The sequence below is a fragment of the Henckelia pumila genome, chromosome 2, assembly GCF_033568475.1.
Source record: "Henckelia pumila isolate YLH828 chromosome 2, ASM3356847v2, whole genome shotgun sequence".
Lineage (NCBI taxonomy): Eukaryota > Viridiplantae > Streptophyta > Magnoliopsida > Lamiales > Gesneriaceae > Henckelia > Henckelia pumila.
This window is the reverse complement of record NC_133121.1, coordinates 106,246,164-106,268,813: the sequence shown is the minus strand read 5'-3', so window position 1 is coordinate 106,268,813 and position 22,650 is coordinate 106,246,164. Positions and strand designations below refer to the sequence as shown.

General features: G+C 37.1%; 1 long non-coding RNA gene across 1 annotated transcript; it reads right to left on the bottom strand.

The window, feature by feature from the left end:
- Window positions 1-4,205: 4,205 nt before the first annotated feature.
- LOC140880440 (uncharacterized) lies at window positions 4,206-22,650 on the bottom strand. Its single transcript, XR_012149657.1, has 4 exons — window positions 22,565-22,650; window positions 4,855-4,914; window positions 4,719-4,750; window positions 4,206-4,270 (listed from the first exon to the last, which is right to left on the bottom strand). It is a non-coding gene; the product is annotated as an uncharacterized lncRNA (long non-coding RNA).

The window sequence follows — 22,650 nt, the reverse complement described above, 5'->3', positions numbered from 1 at the left end:
TTTCACCAGTACTGACTCTTCAAGTCATTGTACATCTTTCTGCCTCCAGGGTGAACACTAAAGCGACTACAATGGGCTTCTTTCAGTATATTCTGTCTCAAATCTGTAATATTAGGAACAACTATTCGGTTATTCACATACAAGATATCGTCATCACTAACCTTGTACTCAGACTGATGTCCTGATTTGATCATTTCAATCGATTTCTGTACACTCTGATCAGCTTTCTGTGCTTCTTTGATACGAATCAATAACTCTGGCTCAGCACTAATTGCATACATTCTCATCGGCCTTCTATCTGTCTCAAATACATACCCAGAAACACAACAATTCTCAATCAAATTAGATACACCGATAGTAGATAAAGATAGAGCACATACTTTTTTACTTAGGGCATCTGCTGCTGCGTTAGATTTTCCCGGATAGTATTTGATTTCACAATCAAAATCCTTCAATAAATCAAGCCATCGTCGTTGTCTCATGTTCAATTCAGATTGTGATAATAGATACTTCAGACTTTTATGATCAGAAAAGATTTCACACTTCTCGCCGTATAAATAATGTCTCCAAATCTTCAATGCAAAAACGATAGCAGCCAATTCAAGATCATGAATCGGATACCTAACCTCATGTGGTTTCAGTTGTCGAGAAGCATAAGCAACAACATGTCCTTTTTGCATTAAAATACATCCCAAACCCTGGTGAGAAGCATCACAATAAACAACAAAATCACCAGTACCTTTAGGGATTGTCAACATTGGCGCAGTAGTCAATCTCTTTTTCAGTTCAACAAAACTCCTTTCACATTCCTCAGACCAAACAAATGATGCATTCTTCTGTGTAAGTTGTGTAATAAGCTTCGCTATAGATGAAAAATCTCGAATGAATCGACGATAATAACCAGCTAAGCCCATAAAACTTCGAATTTCTGGCACAGACGTCGGTCTTTGCCAACTGATCACAGCTTCTACTTTGCTTGGATCCACTGATATACCATCTCCTGAAATTATATGGCCAAGAAACATGACTCGCTGCAACCAAAACTCACATTTGGATAACTTGGCATATAATTTTTCTTCCCGTAACGTTCTCAATACAATTCGGAGATGATCAGCATGTTCACACATATTCTTAGAATAAATCAAGATATCATCGATAAATATGATCATGAAATCATCTAGATATCTTTGAAATACCCTATTCATCAATCCCATAAAAACTGCTGATGCATTCGTTAGACCAAAAGGCATGACTATGAATTCATAATGGCCATACCTGGTTCTAAATGCAGTCTTAGGAATATCTTCGTCTGTAACCCTTATTGATGATATCCGGATCGCAAATCAATCTTTGAATATACTGACGATCCCTGCAATTGATCAAATAAATCATCGATACGAGGTAAAGGATAGTGATTCTTTACCGTTGCTTTATTCAATTGCCGGTAGTCAATACATAGTCTCATCGATCCGTCCTTCTTTCTAGCAAACAATACCGGAGCACCCCAAGGAGAGACGCTCGGTCTGATATAACCCTTGGCCAACAAATCTTCGAGTTGGTCTTTCAGTTCTTTCAATTCAATCGGTGCCATTCGGTATGGTGTTTTTGATATCGGTTGTGTACCTGGCATCAATTCAATACTGAAATCTACCTCTCTGTATGGTGGCAATCCTGAAATCTCATCAGGGAATACATCTGCAAACTCGCTCACCACCGGTATATCAGTCAATTTCGGACTAGTCTTCAGTACATCAACAGTATAGATCAGAAATTCCTCTGCTCCTTTCTGTAACAACTCAGTCATAGCAAGAACAGATATCAATGGAATTTTATATCTTGATCCCTTACCATAAAATTTCCATTCGTCAGCCATATCAGGTCTGAACTTCACAATCTGCTGAAAACAGTCTACTGTAGCTCTGTACTTGGTTAGCATATCAATACCGATTATGCAATCAAAATCAAACAAACCGAGTACAATACAATCAAGCTCAATCTCATGCCCCTCACACTGTAATATACAATTTCCTACAGACTTCACTGATACAATACCTCGACCCAGAGGTGATGAAATAGATACAACAGTAGCTAAGGGCTCAACAGGTAATGAATGCAATGCAACAAACTGCTCAGATATAAAAGTATGTGACGCACCAGTATCAAATAAGACATAAGCAGGATAACCATAAAGAGAACAGTTACCTGCAATCACATCATCTGGTGCCGCTTGTGCTTGCTCCTCAGTCAATGCAAACACCCTTGCTTGTTGTCTTGGAGGTTGATTCACCGTCTGACCTCCTCCTCTACTCGGTGTGGCAGTTTGTGGTTGAAAAGAGTGAACTGAAGATGTAGATTGACCCACCGATCTCGATGCTCCTGCACCCTATGCACCTTCAGATCCTCGTTGTGGACACACTCTTGCAAAGTGTCCCATCTTGTTGCAAATGTGGCAGCTTCCAAACACACCTCGGCATTGTTCATCAGTATGGCGACCTCCACATTTGGTGCAATATACATCAGACTTCTGTCCAGCTCTAGACTGTCAGGATCCACTAGAACTAGAAGAGCTACCACCACCTGATCTCTTGAACTGTTTGCTCTTACCCTTGAAGAAATTTTTCTTTTCACTGCTGCTACCTCCAGCTTCAAATCGAGGTGGCTGTGGAATCTGTGGTTGTTCTTGTAGTTGTCTCACTGGCTGTGGCACAAACTGTGCTCCTCGTTGTTTTAGTATCCCTGCTTCAGCACCCTTTGCTCGATTCAGAGCATCAGCAAAGGTATTCGGTCTTCCCGAATTCACCAGTGTAAACACCTCAGGATTCAAGTCATTGATGAATTGATCGGCTTGAGCTTCGTCACTAACAGCGATATGTGGTGCAAACTTCAATAGGCTAGTGAATTTGGAAACATATTCTTCAATATTCAATTGTCCCTGTTGCAAACTTGCAAACTCTGCTCCTTTGTCCTTGCGATAAGACACAGGAAAAAAACGCTGATAGAAAGCAGTTCGAAATACAGACCAGGTAATAACAGTACCTTGGTTTTCCAGTGCTCTCTTCGCCGCTATCCACCAACTCTTGGCAAGGCCATGCAGTTGATGAATTATCAATCTCACACGACGATTATCTGTATAATCAATGGACTCAAATAACTGCTCAATATCTTCCAGCCAGTTCTCACACTCAATAGCATTCTCTGTTCCTTGCAACTTCGGTGGTTTAAATGACTGGAATCGTTTCAGAAGTTTCTCCATCGGATTAGCATCGCTGAACTCATCAGTAGACGTACTACCCTATCCATGTTCAGACACTGTCACTGGGACCTGTGCAGCATTGGTCTGTTCAGGCTGATTCACAACCAATGGTTGTCTAACTCTCGGTGCTGGTCGGGGAGGCATATCTGATAATCAAATAGATTAGTGTACAGTTCAATCTCAAATACATCAAGTCTGTTGCAATCCACATTGCCTTCGTAGATCGAGTTTTGATTCATCCTCATATTACATGCTAGCACTTCAATCAAATAACGAAATAACATGTAATTCATAACATTGTATAGCATACTCTTCGCAAATCATCACAGCATCATGTGACAATTTAATATCGGTAATCAATAAATCATATACCATACAATTATGAAAGCGATAAATAAATCAGAATAAAAGACTCGATCTACCCCGCTCATCTAGTCTTAGTCCGAGAAACTTAACGCTCTGATACCACCTGTTGTGGGGCCTCGGGTTGCTAATCTCAAATCTTAAGGGCAATTAATGAATAAGCAATCACCAAGAATCCGAAGCTGTAACAAACAAACAAAAAAAAATTTAAATAGGCTGCGCTCGAGCGGCAAAAAGCGCCGCTCGGGCGCGCCCTGCCCATTTCGAGGCAGAACTTTCTGCCCCGGGCTGCGCTCGGGCTGCTGTTTTCTGCAGCTCGAGCACGGCCCTGGGCAGATTCTTGCACACATTTGACAGCTCCAAAACTTGGCAATTGACAGCTCCAAAACTTGTTTCCTTTAATGTAAACACAAATTTATACATCTAACAAAGTCTCAAGCAAGTATACATGCATTTTATTACATCAACCAAGTCGCTAAAGAAATGATAACGATAACGACACAAACTATCTCAAGTTTTATACATGTATTCCAAAACCAACAAGTTCTAAAGTTCCTTGCTTCTAACATTCAAAACATCATCTACAACCCGAGTCCTCACGTGCTAGACTCTCTCCCAGCTGTCAATGGCGTCGATGATCAGCTCATGCCCTCTCTGTTGTCATGCACACATACAAAACAAGACAACAGCCGGATAAACTCCGGTAAGATACAAATCTCAGTATAACCAACATATTGAAAGCGTTAAATAAATCATATTAACTCTATTTAAAACTCGACTCAACAAATAGAGTACTCAAACGCTTTAAATACGAATTGATTCATATAACTTCGAAGCCATCAAGATTCATAAATGATCTTGACATGGATATCCATTTAACGAATTCGTAAACGACTCGCAAATAAGGTTAACCGCAACCTTGGCTTAGAATAAATTCAATATCACATCATATCAACTCAAATTTAAAGATCCACTACCTGAGATGGATCGACAACACCACAATCAAATCAAAACATAAACAAGTATGTGATTTTTGCGGGCCAACTCAAAGATAATCATTCTTGAGTTTCAAAGTCCCTACTTCGCGATGTCGTCATTATACCTTCGTTTATTGAGGTTCTGAACTCTTCAAATCTGTAAGATATAATCAAAACACATATATCAAACTTCATATCAACCTATCATTTCAGAAACGAGTCAAAACCATCAAGATTTCATCAATCAAAACCACTTCAAACCTCAATCAACTTTCTTCGGTTCAAAGTCGGCGTCTCGTGTTGTTGGCCTTCCAAACGTGACTGAAATTGAACAAGACACATTCTTTAACATTGATAACATCTCAATAACAACATCAACTCAGAATTCGGCTATCAAAACAGTTCCAAAACTCGATTAAACGACGTAGCGATTCAAAATCGATAACCGAAAACTCAATATCTGATATCTATCAATTTTCGAAATTCAAACCATGCTAAAAGATATAAAATCTTACACCAAATCGAATCCCTTGTCGTAAGGATTCCAGAACACTTTTCGGAATTGAAATCGGACAACCGGTTCAAAAGTTACGGCAAATCGAAAATCAAACTTTCAAAGGAAATGAAGAAGAACGAAACTCTGCTCAAGGTTTCGAAAGTTTTCTGAACAAAATCATGCTTACACGTTGCATAAGCTGAGTTAGCTAATAAAATCTGATAACTTTCAATAAAATTGCACTTTAGTCCCTCAACTCTTCAATAATTGCAATTTGATCCTCGGCCCTTATTTTAATTCAATTTCAATCCTAAATAATTTAAGAATATTAGAATTTAAATCAAAACTCTAAATATTCCCAAATTAAATATACTCGGATTAAAATTAAATTGTTTCCTGATGTATTCCCTGATGAGATTCCTGGTTTTCCTCCGGTTAGAGAGGTTAAATTTTGTATTGATCTAGTACCAGGAACTACGCTTATATCCCGAGCACCTTATCGTCTGGCACCGTCAGAGATGAGGGAATTGAAACAGAAGTTGCAGGATCTTCTTGATAAGGGATATATTCGTTCGAGTGTTTCTCCATGGGGAGCACCTGTTTTGTTCGTCAAGAAGAAGGATGGATCGATGCAATTATGTATTGATTACATGCAGTTGAATCGTGTCACCATCAAGAATAAGTATCATTTGCCACGAATTGATGATCTGTTCGATCAACTACAAGGTACTTCTGTCTACTCCAAGATAGATCTGAGATCAGGATACCACCATATGCGGGTACGAGAATCAGATATTTCTACGGCTGATTTTAGGACCAGATATGAGCATTATGAATTTTTGGTTATGCCATTTGGTTTGACAAATGCACCGGCAGTCTTTATGAATCTGATGAATCAGGTATTTTGAGAATATCTGGATAGATTTGTCATCGTCTTCATTGATGATATTCTTGTCTATTCTCATGACAAGAATGAGCATGCACAACATCTGAGGATTATTTTGCAGACGTTACGAGAGAAGCAGCTGTATGAGAAATTGAGCAAGTGTGAATTCTGGATTGATCGGGTAGTGTTTCTTGGTCATGTGATTTCTAGTGAAGGAATATCTGTAGATCCAAGTAAGATAGAGGCAGTGCTGAACTGGTCTCGTCCGACGACGATTGCTGAGATTCGAAGTTTCATCGAGAATTTTGCACAGTTGGCTAGGCCTTTGACACAGCTTACACGGAAAGATGTTGCCTTCATTTGGTCCTCGGATTGTGAGGAGTCATTTCACGAGCTGCGTAGCAGTCTTACTACTGCACTTGTGCTTGCTCTACCTTTTGGATCGGGAGGTTATGTTGTCTATACTGATGCCTCTGGTCAGGGGTTAGGATGTGTTCTAACACAGCATGGACATGTTATTGCCTATGCTTCTCGATAGTTGAAGACACATGAGAATAATTATCCAGTGCATGATCTTGAGTTAGCCGCCATTGTATTTGCGCTCAAGATTTGGAGGCATTATCTTTATGGCGAGAAATTTGAGATATTCACGGATCACAAGAGTCTGAAATATTTATTCACTCATGCGAAGTTGAATATGCGACAGAGACGCTGGATGGATCTCTTGAAGGATTATGATGTGAAATCAAATATCATCCAGGTTCTGCTAATCTTACTGCTGATGCCTTGAGTCGGAAGGTGAGACTTTCTGCACTTCAGACTAGAGAATTATCTCATATGATTCAAGAGTGATGTTCATTGAGTTTTACGCTCAAGCACAAGAAAAGGGAGAAATGAGATTCGTTTGTATACTATTCTATCTGAGCCAGCATTGTATTCTCGGATCAGAAATGCTCAGATATCTGATGTTAAGACTCAGCGTTTGGCACATCTAGCCAATGGAGTTAATACATCTGGATTCCATTTTCAACCAGATGGTTTATTGTGCTTATCAAATCGAGTGGTTGTACCTGATGTTGCGGAGCTCAAGAATGATATTCTATCTCAAGCTCACAGGAGTCGATTGTCTATTCATCCTGGAAGCATGAAAATGTATAAGGACTTGCGAACCAGATTCTGGTGGAAAGGGATGAAGAGGAGTGTATATCAATTTGTTTCAAGATGTTTGGTTTGTCAACAGGTCAAGGATAAACACCGACGATCAGGTGGATTACTGCAGAATCTTGAGATTCCCGAATGGAAGTGGGAGCACGTGACTATGGATTTTGTCACCCACTTGCCTATGACTTCACGTCAGTGTGATGCTATCTGGGTTGTCGTTGATCGTTTGACAAAATCAGCACATTTCATTCCTTACAATCGGGAGTATTCTTATGATCGCATGGCACGCTTATATGTTCAAGAGATAGTGTGATTACATGGGGTTCCAGTGAGCATAGTTAGTGATAGAGACCCGCGATTTACCTCACATTTTTGGATTAGTTTTCAGCAGGCGTTGGGTACCACTCTGAGTTTGAGCACTGCATATCATCCGGAGACTGATGGGCAGTCCGAGTGCACGATTCGTACGTTGGAGGATATGATACGTTCTTCTGTCATGGATATTGGCTTATCTTGGCAGGATCAATTACCTTTGATCGAATTTGCCTACAATAACAGTTATCATCGTAGTATTGATATGACACCTTTCGAGGCATTATATGGTCGACGATGTCGTACTCCGTTATTCTGAGATGAAGTCGGGAAACGACAAGTCGAGGGTCCTGAGTTGGTGCAGCAGATTGTAGACAAGGTAGATTTGATCAAGCGGAGGATCAAAGCTGCTCAAGATCGGCAAGCCAGTTACGCTAATATACACCGCAGGCCACTTCAGTTCGAGCCTGTGAATATGTGTTCCTACGAGTATCATCTTTCAGGAAGGTGATGAGATTCGGTGTGAAAGGCAAGTTGTCACCTCGTTACATTGGGCCTTTCCAGATACTGGAGAAGATCGGAGATGTTGCATATCGTTTGGTGTTACCGCCATATCTTTCCAATATACATGATATTTTTCATGTGTCGTTACTTCGACAGTATATAGCTGATGAATCTCATGTTATTCAGTCTACTGACGTTCAGCTAGAGCCAGATCTATCTTTTTGTTGAACGACCACTCCGTATCCTAGACAGGAAGGAGAAAGTTCTTCGGAACAAGACTATACCACTTGTGAAGGTACAGTGGCAACGTCGAGGCGTTGAAGAAGAAACTTGGGAAACCGAGAGTCATATGCAAGCGGAATATCCTGAGTTGTTTGCTTTGTACTTTTGATTACCATGTAAAGATGTAATTACAATTGTTGTAATAAAACATGGTTTGATGTTTCATATTGTTATCTTGATTTGTCTTTAGATTTTATTTCGCGAACGAAATATCTAAAGGTGGGGAGAATGTAGTAACCCAGAACCCATTTTAAGATAATAATATGTTAAACATGATTAAAGGTTAGTAATTAACAAATTTCGGGGCTTAATAGGCCTTCAGAATCACCAGATGGAGCGCTACATATAAAGGTAGTAGCCAAGTTCCACTTTACATGCTATGATATGTCATATAATTTTAAAAGTGGCAAAACATGATTAAGGAGTCCTTATTTGGTGAAAATAAGTAGAAAATCAGCTCCGAAACGTCCGAAAATGGTAGGAAGGGTCCCGGGGGTCTCGGATAGTTTGGAGGCACCGAAATGAGTTCGGACCATCCGAACTCAAATACCAAGTTCGGACCATCCGAACCTGGGTTCGGAGGATCAAACCCAACTCTTAGGAGGCTCCGAACTCAGCCAGTTTGGAGGCTCCGAACTCCCCCAGACAGCAATGCTAGATGACTAATCCGTGATTTTCGACAAGTGTCGGGCATGCAGGTTTGGAGGGCCCGAACCCCAGTTCGGAGGCTCCGAACTCCGGTAGATTTTGCCTATAAATAGGGCCATTCGGACGAGAAATTAAATATAAAACAAGTATTCCGAGTGTTCAGTTTATAGTAAGCGTTATATAGAGGGCCCTATCGGTAATAGTGAGATTCTGGAATAACAAAGAAGTTGTTATAGTCATCCAGAGTCAGCGACATCAAAGGGCTTACTACGGACGAAGGTATGGTCCGGAAATCTATTTAGGTTTTGGGAGTACTTATTAGCTTAGTTAAGGCTTTTAGAACTTGTGTAATGATACGGTGAACTTTTTAATATAGGCTTGGAACCTAGGATCCTACTTTACTTGAACTAGCCTAGAGATACATACACATTGACTGAGATTGCCAGCGAGTATACATGTTTATATGTTGCATTTATTTTGCATTATTATATTGCATGATATATGATTTACCGTTTTCCATATTCATATGTCATGTGCATATACATGTTGAGCCTATACCTTGATATACCTGATTATAGAGCCGCTCAGCTCTATACTCGATAGTCTGTCACTGAGAGTACCGCGAAGGCGGGTACATGTATGTTTGACTACTCTGGTGTACTAGACGAGTGTGGTTGCACCCAGAGGTTGATCCGCGCGGTAGCAGCACTCATGTGGCACCGGTACTGAGCATGACTTTTCAGATGACCATTTACCAGTCATCATGTTGCATGCATTATATACATATGTTTACTCATGTTTATGTACTGGGCGTTAGCGCTCACGTTCTAGTTGTTATCTTGGACACCCTATTCCACGGGGCAGGTCGTAGAATGGACGGAGCTGGTAGTTCAAGGCAGGACTAGGGAGCAGGAGCCTTGAGGAGTTAATTATACAGCAGGATTCTATATAGCTGTATAATGTTTACTTTTAAGTTTTTCGATATGGTTGTATCACTACAGTATTAAGTCTGGATATATTTTACTAAGCTGATATGTAATTTATGGATTATGTTTCCGCACGTTTTACTCTGTTAAGTATTTTGCTGTATTAAGTTTAATGCATGCTATTAGTTGTCAGTTAGTATGTGATTCCAAGCAGGGTCACTACACCGGTGATCGAACCGGTTTACCTTAAAAAAACGGTCCAACCAGTCGGACCGTTTTAACCGGACGGTTGGACCGGAAAACCATTTATATAATATAATAAAATATAATTAATAATATATTTTAAAATTTTAAAACTCAAAAGATGTATATAAATAGAAAAATATATAGATTTATCATAGTTTGAAAACTAAATAACAATATAACTATATTCAAAATATTAATTTTAGTTATATATTTTTTTAAAAATTAATTAATTAATTAAAAAAATCTAATATTACTAAAATAATATTTTTCATGAAGTATAAATTCCAAATAATGTTGTATATATATATATATATATATATTAAAATATTAAATTAAGGTTTTAAAATTAAAAATATATTTTTTCAAAAAAAATAAAAAAAATCGAAAAACCGGTTGAACCGGTTCTTGACCGGTTCTGTGCTGGTTTTTTGACAGGTTCGACCGGTTCGAAGCCTGTTTGACCGGTTCTTGACCGGTTCTGACCGTAAAAACAATTTTTAGGAGCAATTCGGACCGGACCAGTGACCGGTTCCCGGTCGAACTGGTTGAACCGGCCGGTCCGGTCCGATTTTGAAAACATGGGTTTACATTTAGATACAGATTTGATGTACGTGGAGAAATCTTTGCGTATTATAGGTCATAAGGATAAGGTCTTACACAACAAGATTATTGCTCTTGTTCTAGTTCAGTGGCAGCGCCGGGGCACTGAAGAAGCCACTTGGAAACTTGAGGGTCGTATGCGTATAGATTATCCAGAGTTGTTTTAAAACTTGTTGTATTCAAGATGTATCTTGTAAAATGATTAGTTTGAATAAAATATGTTTATTCAGTATTTTCTGCATTCAGTACTTAAGATTGTTCGAGTACGAAATATCCTAAGTAGGGGAAGAATGTAGTAGCCCGACTCTATTTTACAAGATTAGTTAAGTAAAAAATGGTTAAGCATGGATTAGGGATTTCATTTTGAATTAAATGATCAATTTTCGGAATTTTGGCCAAGGTGAGTTTGGAGTATCGGAACCAGGATCGGAGGGTCCGAACTCCTTCGGAGGCATGACCAAGGATTGGACTTTGGAGGCTATGCCCAGATCGGAGCATCCGAACTCAGATCGGACCGTCCGAACCAAGTTAGGCCATGCAAAGGTTGAGGTGTCAAGGTTGATCAGACACGTAGAAATTCAGAGGGTCCGAAGTAGGCATCGGAGCGTCCGAACTATACATGCAGTGACTTGTTTCCATGCAAGGATCGAAGTGTCCGATCTCTCCGATCGGAGCGACCGAACTCCGCCTATAAATAGGCCACCCGAGGCTTATTTTGGCACACCAACGCAAGTCTCTCTCTCGGTTCTTATAGTATTTTAGGTGTTTTGGGGAGTTTCCAGCCTTTCTAGGCTTGGTTCGAAAGTTGGCAAGGCGCTCCGGGGTTGCGGCAGAGAGGTGCTCAAGTTCTGGGGCAGTTGTCATTAGAGGGCTGACGACGAACGCTGGTATAGCTCTGGCTCCTTATAGTAAATAGGGTGTATGCTATAGCGTAGTTAAAGCTTTTATAATAAGGTTATAATGCATGAGTACTTTGCATTGTAATGCGGATTATAGGCTTGGACATAGAGCTGGTTTAGCTTACCTTGTATATGAGGAACGGAAGTATTATTCGAGATATCCAAATTGAGTATGCATGTATTATGTGTTTGCATGGATTATGTGATTGCATGTTTTATATGTCTTTATATACAACATGTCATGACTGTATGTTGCATACATGAGTATATTGAGCCTATACCTTAGAGGTATCATGTAGTAGGGTGCTCACCCTACGATTTTGTGAATGGTTGGATACATAAGTTTTGTGTCAGGTCACCGTGATGGTTGGACAATTGTACTAGTATCAGGTCACCATTATCCACTGGGTATAGGAGCCACCTCCTGAGACGACGGCGCAACGTGCTATATACCCTTGGTGCGGTCGATGAACTAGTTTTCTTTACCAGAGTGTATTGGTACCCAGTTCAATTGCATTCATGCACGTATAATACTGTACTCTCGTACTGATCTTTTAATGCTAACGTCCCGGATCCATGGGATAGGTCTGCGGTTGGATGAGGCGGGTGGTTCCAGGAGGGCTTAGGCGATTTATGTCCAGCAGAGATATTTGTCTAAGCTTATGGATTTGATGTATTTGGATTAATATATTCAGTATTTCGATATGGTTGTAATCAATATTTTAATTGTTGTTTATGGTTTCCGCTGTTAATTTTTTATTATTGAATTTTATTTTGAATCATGAATGCATGCTTAAGCTTTTGATTATTAGGTGACCACGGTGCGGGTCACTACAGTTTTGGAGTAAGGAAGTGCTCAGAAAGGGGTTGATTTGGCGAGTAGGTGACGACAAATCGATAAAAAAATTTGATGATGCATGGATTCCAAGTTTGAACTCCAAAATTGGGGGTCGTATGACTCTTAGCAATGGTGAAGTAGGGGTGGACGCACTAATTAGGGATGGCTCCAGGAATCATACTCTTATCCTTGATAGTTTTAATTGTTATGGGGCTGGTGAAATTCTCAAGATATCGCTTCCTTCGAATCCATTTGATGATATTTTGTACTGGAGATTTGATACAAAGGGAAGATACTCGGTTCAAGATTGGTACCGTCTACAGAGAGGAATTTATTCACCTGCGGAGAATCAATCGGACTACTCTCTTCACAAATGATGATCATTCATATGGGGTCTATCTATCCCACCCAAGGTGCACATATTTTGGTGGAAGGCGTCGTATGATATAATATCCACAAACCAAAATTTGGAGAGACATCATGTCCCAGTTGGTAGTCATTGTTCTCTCTGCTGTTTTGCACACGATTCTACTACCAGTCACGCCCCGAGACCAAGACGTGCCACCGGTGTTGTTTCAAATTCACACAAATTATAAAACAACCAGCCTCGTAGTATAATATATACCAAACCAGTCTTTTTCATAACTAAATTCCAGAAAAACATCGTCTTTACAACTCGATAAATCCAAAAATAACAAAACATGTGCGGAACCGTCTAAAAACTTAATAACAAATTATTAATGCAAAAATCCCAGTAATAAAAATATCAAAATTTAGCCTTAATATTCCTCTATCACCATCCCCAAAACATATCTTGTTCACGATCTTCTAAACCATCTTCTTCTTCATCTGGAGGGAAAAAGTAAGGGGTGCGTATTTTGGGAAACACTCAGCAAGTGGGGGCCGTTCGAGACATGTAACAAATATATGCATAATCATAGGAACACAACACATCATGAACATATACATAAACATAACTCAATACTTGGGCCATCGGCCATAACATCATCATGATACACAAGCTTTCAACACATGAACATAAGCACTAATATTCATCTCCTTTCCATGATTTATTGTCTCCTATATGTTAATCCTCTAAGGAGCGAGGCCATGTCCAATATGTTAATCCTCTATGGAGTGAGGCCATACAACGTTTACAATCTCACCGTATAAGGGTCATATCATTACAATATCCATTCGAATCATAACAGTGTTTGACAACATGCATGACACAACATGAACCAACATGACACGAATAAAAGACACATGCTCGAACGAATTTCAAAAACCAAAATACCATGACTCATCAATAAATATTTTTAAAATCACAACAAAAAATATACATATAAAAGCCCACTTACTATATACCATCGCGTGAGAATAAATACTTTAATTGGAGAAGCTTTCGGCCAAAAAATTCAGAAGCAATTCTCGAAAATTTGGCAAACTCTTGAGCACTTTTCCTTCCAATTTATATTTTACCTCCACGAGATAATATGGACAATAGTGGACAATTCCTCAAAGAATTCAGAAAGCACATTCGACAGATCTTAATTTATTGACCAATCAAAGTTCTTCTATACTTAATATCATTAATCCTTTCACACAAAGCTTGTAAGGCCCGAAAATATTAAATTATTAATTATGAGATTTGAGAATTAAATTCCATATTATGGGCTAATATTGATTTGAGAAGTTATGGACATGATAGATTTAATTTCCGAGTCAAAAATATTTAATTTGAGAATTTACGGATTTTGAGAATTAAATTCCGAGAATTCTTAAATTAAAAGAATAAATATTTAATTTGAATATTTATGGGATTTAAGATTAAATTCCATGTTTTGGAAATTAAAGAAGATTAATTTTGAAGATACAACCCGATCAGGGACTGATTTTCAAATATCGAAATTGCAAGGGCTAAAGTGCAAAAAGCCAAGATTATGTAATTAATCCAAATTTATTTAATTTTAATCCGAGTATGTTTAATTTTAATATTTAGAGTTTCGATTTTAATTCTAATATTCTTAAATTATTTTGGATTAAAATTGAATTAAAAAGAAGGCCGAGGACTCAATTGCAATTAATGAAGACTTGAGGGACTAAATTGCAATATTGATTGAATATATCCAAAATTACATGTCTTAGTCAGCTTCAACGTGTAATTCAGATATTTCATTCAGAATTTTGAACAAAGGTAGCCGAGACCTTCAAGTTCTTTTGATTTCCAATTTTCAAAACCCCATAATTTTTGATCCGATTGTCCGATTTCGATTTCGAAAAGTGTTCTGGAATCCTTGCGATGAGGCCTTCGATTTGATGTAAGTATTTAATCATCTTGGCATGTTTTGAAGAACGAAATTTGGTAGAGATCAGTACTTTGGTATATGATTATGTTCTTGACGTGTTGTATTGTTTATTTTCGAAATCGGATCGAATATGGATTAAGAAATGAATTTGTTATGATATCCAGCTTGTATTTGATATACTTAGTTGCTGTTATGAGGATTAGAATGATGTATTAATGATTTGGAATGGACGTATGAATTGGATTGAAGTTAAAGAAGTTAGCTTCGAAGTCGATATTAAGTCGATTACCGATTTTGAATCACTATGCCGCTGGTTGATGTTTATACATCGTTTTGATAGCCTATAAATGAGTTGAGATAGTTGTTTAGATGTTATGAATGTTATGGCATTTTTATTTCTCGATTTCAGTTGAGTTTCGAAGGCTAACGATTCACGACTCCGAGTTGTACCGAATAAGAAGAAGTTGAAATTTGAAATGATGTTGATTGAATCTATATTGATGATTTTGATTCAATTCTGAAATGATTGAATAGAATGAAGTTTGATATGCATGTTTTGATGATATGTTTCAGAGTTTAATAGGAGACTATTGACTCAAGAACCTCAACTTGAAACCGAAGAAAAAGTGATCAAGATTGAAGTGAATTTGATTGAAGATTGATTGATGTATGAATGATCAAATTTTTTGTAGGAGTTGTGGTACTTCCTATCCAGATGTGGAACATGACAAACTCGAGAATGAAAGGTATAAGATGACATCGAGAGTCAGGGATTCGATACTCGAGAATGATGATTCTTGAGTTATCCCGAACAAATCACATACTTGTTTAAATACTTGTTCTTGAGGTAGAACTTATGTTATTGTCGATCCATCACAGGTAGTGGATCTTTATTGCTTTTGATATGATTGTATATTGAATTGATTCTATGCCAAGGTTGCGGTTAACCTTATTTTCTAGCCCGAAATGGCTACGATAGATAGATATCCATGTCAAAATCGGTTACGAATCTTGATGGCAATGAAGTGATAAGAATCAATTCTTGAGATAAGCGCGCTATATAAATTGAAGTCTTGATTTGAAGTTTGAGTTGATATATGCGTTATTTTAACTCTATTCTTGAATTGACATGTTTAGAGTTGATATGAATTTTATTTAGCGCATTTATATATCGATTATACTGAGAATGATTTCTCACCGGAGTTTATCCGGATGTTGTCTTGTTTTGTATGTGTGCATGACAACAGAGAGGGCAGGAGCTGATCAACGACATTATTGACAGTTGGGAGAGAGAGTCTAGCACGTGAGGACTCAGGTTGTAGATGAAGTCTTGAGATCTAGAAGCATCAAACCTGAGAACTTGTTGGTTTTGAAATGCATGTATGAACTTGAGATAGTTTATGTCGTTTATCGTTATTTAGAGACTTGTTCGATGTAACAAATGCATGTATAGATGCTTGAGATCTTGTTTATGTTTATATGCATGATTTGGATCTTATATATCATGTTTTAGACTTGAGTTGGATGGATTGAAAGGATCAAGTTGTTGACAAAAGATCAGAGCAGACTTTTCTGCCCAGGATTCGCCCGAGCGGCAGAAAATTATAGCCCGGGCGCACCCGGGGCTCAGCCTACTATTTTGGAAAAAAACAGGGGCGCCCGGGCGGCTGTTTTTAACCGCCCGGGAGCACCCCTCCCCCCCCCCCCCCCCCTTTGAAAAAAAAAAATTGTTTGATCCTTATTCTTTCCTTATTAGATTAATGATGCTTATTCATTAATTGCCCCTTAAGATTTGAGATTAGCAACCCGAGGTCCCCACAACAGGTGGTATCAGAGCGTAGGTTCTGGACTGAGATAGAAGTTTAGCGGGGAAGAGTGAGTCACATGCATTTTTAGTATTGAATGATTATGCAGTATTTGATTCGATGATTTGATAAAAGGCATGTGCTCGTGGTCTACCTTTGAAATTGAATTGATTAATTTACTGATTTGTAAATTTTCGAATTCTTATCGATGTTATTATAAGAATTTCCCCGGGTGATGTAAGCACCCAGAATCGAAGAGAACATTGTTCTTTGGGTGCGTAAGCACCCCAGACTGACAGAGTTGTATGGCCAGACTGAACAGAATGATATGGCCAGATTGAACAAAACTGTATTATTGCTCAGCTGAATGAAGTATCTCTGATTGAACAAAACAGAATATCAGCGAATGAATAGAGGTATTGCAGGTAGAAGTTGTTCTGAAGACCTAATGTTTGGATATCTGAAAGATACCGATGAATGATGTATCAGATGGATTGTATACCAACTTCGAAACCTAGAAACCAACTGATAGAGTTTGACGAAGAAATTCTGACAAAATAAAGGTATATTTATTTGTTGGTAAGTGCTTAGAACAGAGTTTTATTAATGTTTCTTTGCCACAACAGATAAAAATGATGAGAAGGAAAAATGTACCCTCTTGAAGCTGAATATTTTGAATTTTGAAGAATGTCTTATTAGATTTTCAAGCCTATTATAATTCTTTGAATTATGGATAATAATAATGAAGCTCAAGATTGAGTTGTTTAATTATGGCTTGAATTCGAAGAATATGTCTGAATAAATGTTGACGACTGAAACATGTTATGAAAGACATAGTCTTGTTTAATAGAACTGAAGCTGAATGATGAAGCAAAAGGACTGAAATTGTAAAGATGCTACGGTGTGTGAGAGAAACACATATTTAGCTACAATTTCTATTCCAGAAGTATACAGAGAATCAGAATGAAATTGCACCTGAGAATGAAATTTTAGGTAACAGATTTATTTTGTTTTGACCTGTCTATTATTGGTGCAATAGATTCATGATAGCTGAAAGCTTATTATATGATCACCTCTGTATCAGAAAAGAGACTGTGTGAATTGAACTGAAGAATGGAACTATTGCTTCGATGAACTGAAACTGAAGATGATTTTGTTCGTATTGAAATATCTGTTTATATTGCATGATAGATGATGATGCAATAATTGAATACAGATGAGTAGAAGAATTGATGATAAGAAGCGATTAAATTAGATCAGTAAGAACATAATGTGCAATTGAATATGATGATATAGAATCTCGAATTAAGATTCTGTTATTTCGGTTCGATATATGATGTTTGATTACAGAAATATTCTGAAATAAGTATATTCAATGCACTAGATATGTTCATGATATAAACCAGAATTGAAAGATATGCCGATGAGTAGAGATGGCAGATATATTTCAGTAAGATTCTTGACTTTAGTTTAAGTTGTGACCTGGAATTTATCAGAGAATTGATGAGTTTGTGAATTGACTACTGCTTTTGAGGTTTACAAAATAGATGATGATATGAAAATCAGTTACAGATGATTCTTTTATTTGATTTTACTAAAGTTATTACATCATAAATCATGATTTTTGAAATTCTTGATATTGATTTTGAGGTTTTGGTACCGACCTCAATCGATTTTGATGGACTCTTATTCTTTGTTAGGGTCTGATTTGATTTACTTGTCTTAAGTTGAGATGCTAGTGAGTTATTTTCACTTAGCATATTGTCATTCATATTATTGTTCTGTGGATGATCTTGACTTAAGTGAGTTTCCCTGATTATGAATTTCAAGAGTCACTGATTGTTTGATGTATACATTCAGTATATTATAATATTTTTGACTTGTAACTGATAGAATTTCCAATTGAGATTTGGAAAATAGAACGAAAAGAAGAGATGAATGCGTGATTGATTGATCTTTTGAATTTATGTGCTTGAAGTATCGAGATAGATATTAAAATAATGCGGTATTATTTGTCTTGATGTGTTGCCACTTAATGATTACAATTCCTGTAACAGCTAATGAGTCGATTTTGAGATAATGTTATGATGATATGATGAAAAAAAATCCGATTTCTTTGTGTTGAAATGCTACTATTGAAGTATATAATATCAGATCAACCATGATTTGTCGATATCAGATCAGATTTGATTTGAGGAACACAAGGATGATGAAGATGAATCTGTACGAAGCAAAAACAGAAAAGAAGAATCAGAGTAAGTAATTGAATGATAGATATAACTTTTGAAGCTGAAACTGACTCGTTAAGCGTAAAATTTATTCCTGAACATCATTCGATTCAGAATTGAGAAAGAACGAAGTTGAGATACAGATTCAGAATATGAATGTGAATACTGATTTTGAAGCGATGAATAGAATAACAGTGTAGACTTGATATATCTTCTATGCGGAGCATAGAATGATATCGAGAAAGAAACAAGTCGTTACTGAAGTTGAATTTCACTGACTGAGATATCAGATAAAATTGATGATTCGATTGAACGATTTAATCTTTTCAGTTTGATATGATGGATCTGATTTGTTTCACGTATCTATGTGAAAGAAGTATCAATCGATTTTTCTTCCTACGTGCGTTAATCCGATGAGATAGATATTGAAAAGATTCTTAGTTAAGTCGATTATTTGACAGATCCTTGATTGAGGAAAGAAACCACTCAGAAAGAATTCTTATCGTTTAATTGAAATACACGAAAATAGAAACAGATTCGTAGAAATAATCTGATAAGAGATGAAGAGATGAGATACGAAGATTAGAATTGAATGATTGAAGTAAGAATAACTTCAGATAATCATTCAGTCTATCAGACTTGATATTTGGATTGACTACGATTTCGAGGACGAAATCATTTCTTAGAGGGGAGGAATTGTAAGGCCCGAAAATATTAAATTATTAATTATGGAATTTGAGAATTAAATTCCATATTATGGGCTAATATTGATTTGAGAAGTTATGGACATGATAGATTTAATTTCCGAGCCGAAAATATTTAATTTGAGAATTTACGGATTTTGAGAATTAAATTCCGAGAATTCTTAAATTAAAAGAATAAATATTCAATTTGAATATTTATGGGATTTAAGATTAAATTCCATATTTCGGGAATTAAAGAAGATTAATTTTGAAGATACAACCCGATCAGGGACTGATTTGCAAATATCGAAGTTGCAAGGGCTAAAGTGCAAAAAGCCAAGATTATTTAATTAATCCAAATTTATTTAATTTTAATTCGAGTATATTTAATTTTAGAATATTTAGAGTTTCGATCTTAATTCTAATATTCTTAAATTATTTTGGATTGAAATTGAATTAAAAAGAAGGTCGAGGACTCAATTGCAATTAATGAAGACTTGAGGGACTAAATTGCAATATTGATTGAATATATCCGAAATTACATGTCTTAGTCAGCTTCAACGTGTAATTCAGATATTTCATTCAGAATTTTGAACAGAGGTAGCCGAGACCTTCAAGTTCTTTTAATTTTCAATTTTCAAAACCCCATAATTTTTGATCCGATTGTCCGATTTCGATTCCGAAAAGTGTTCTGGAATCCTTGAAATGAGGCCTTCAATTTGATGTAAGTATTTAATCATCTTGGCATGTTTTGAAGAACGAAATTTGGTAGAGATCAGTACTTTGGTATATGATTATGTTCTTGACGTGTTGTATTGTTTATTTTCGAAACCGGATCGAATATGGATTAAGAAATGAATTTGTTATGATATCCAGCTTGTATTTGATATACTTAGTTGCTGTTATGAGGATTATAATGATGTATTAATGATTTGGAATGGACGTATGAATTGGATTGAAGTTAAAGAAGTTAGCTTCGAAGTCGATATTAAGTCGATTATCGATTTTGAATTGCTATGCCGCCGGTTGATGTTTTGACATCGTTTTGATAGCCTATAACTGAGTTGAGATAGTTGTTTAGATGTTATGAATGTTATGACATTTTTATTTCTCGATTTCAGTTGAGTTTCGAAGGCTAACGATTCACGACTCCGAGTTGTACCGAATAAGAAGAAGTTGAAGTTTGAAATGATGTTGATTGAATCTATATTGATGATTTTGATTCAATTCTGAAATGATTGAATATAATGAAGTTTGATATGCATGTTTTGATGATATGTTTTAGATTTTAATAGGAGACTATTGACTCAAGAACCTCAACTTGAAACCGAAGAAAAAGTGATCAAGATTGAAGTGAATTTGATTGAAGATTGATTGATGTATGAATGATCAAATTTTTTGTAGGAGTTGTGGTACTTTCTATCCAGATGTGGAACATGACAAACTCGAGAATGAAAGGTATAAGATGACATCGAGAGTCAGGGATTCGATACTCGAGAATGATGATTCTTGAGTTATCCCGAACAAATCACATACTTGTTTAAATACTTGTTCTTGAGGTAGAACTTATGTTATTGTTGATCCATCACAGGTAGTGGATCTTTATTGCTTTTGATATGATTGTATATTGAATTGATTCTATGCCAAGGTTGCGGTTAACCTTATTTTCTAGCCCGAAATGGCTACGATAGATAGATATCCATGTCAAGATCGGTTACGAATCTTGATGGCAATGAAGTGATAAGAATCAATTTTTGAGATAAGCACGCTATATAAATTGAAGTCTTGATTTGAAGTTTGAGTTGATATATGCGTTATTTTAACTCTATTCTTGAATTGACATGTTTAGAGTTAATATGAATTTTATTTAGCGCATTTATATGTCGATTATACTGAGAATGATTTCTCACCGGAGTTTATCCAGCTGTTGTCTTGTTTTGTATGTGTGCATGACAACAGAGAGGGCAGGAGCTGATCAACGATGTTATTGACAGCTGGGAGAGAGAGTCTAGCACGTGAGGACTCGGGTTGTAGATGAAGTCTTGAGATCTAGAAGCATCAAACCTTAGAACTTGTTGGTTTTGAAATGCATGTATGAACTTGAGATAGTTTATGTCGTTTATCGTTATTTAGAGACTTGTTCGATGTAGCAAATGCATGTATAGATGCTTGAGATCTTGTTTATGTTTATATGCATGATTTGGATCTTATATATCATGTTTTAGACTTGAGTTGGATGGATTGAAAGGATCAAGTTGTTGACAAAAGATCAGAGCAGATTTTTCTGCCCAGGATTCGCTCGAGCGGCAGAAAATTACAGCCCGGGCGCACCCGGGGCTCAGCCTACTATTTTGGAAAAAAAACAGGGGCGCCCGGGCGGCTGTTTTTAACCGCCCGGGCGCACCCCCCCTTTGAAAAAAAAAATAAAATTTGTTTGATCCTTATTCTTTCCTTATTAGATTAATGATGCTTATTCATTAATTGCCCCTTAAGATTTGAGATTAGCAACCCGAGGTCCCCACAAAGCTTCTGACACCAATTGAAGCACTTGATTTCGAAATTAAAGAAAGAAAGTGGACCGATTTCTTGGGTATAAGTGGCAGCCTTATTCACATGAAAATGACCGCACATGTACAGAATTTTCTTGACTCTAGTTTGCTGGTTTGCGTCGAAAATATGGAGAGGAAAATAGTAGGGTTCTGAACGTGAATAATAAAGAAGGCTGAAGGGCATGTTGTGCAGCTTAAATAGAAACTGAATTATGCTTTGATTTCGTATAGCAAGGAAAGAAAATCAGTAGCTTTTTATTCCTTGATTTGCTTGCTGAAAAAAGTTGATTTGAATCCCAAAAAAAAAAAAAACTCAATCACAAGGAAAGGAAAGATTACCTCTTCCAAGTTTGGGAGATCATTGCTAAATAGAAAAAACTTGGAGGCCAAGTTCCGGGTTTTACATCTCTCCCTCCTTATGAAAAGTTTCGTCCTCGAAACTTGGGTTAACTTGCTCTTAGGGTTCGCTACTCTAAATAGTTAAGTCAGTTTCTCAGGTATAAGCCCTAACTTCTTAGCGAACCTCCTAGATATAAACGAATGTGTGAGACCAAAATCGAATGAAACATATGTAGATACATTGTTGATTAGAATGGTACCTGTCACGATTTTGTTTGCACCGTCTGCTTCTTCTTGAGTAATGGCATAGACATGAGCATTGGGTTTATTTTCCTTTGGTTGGCCT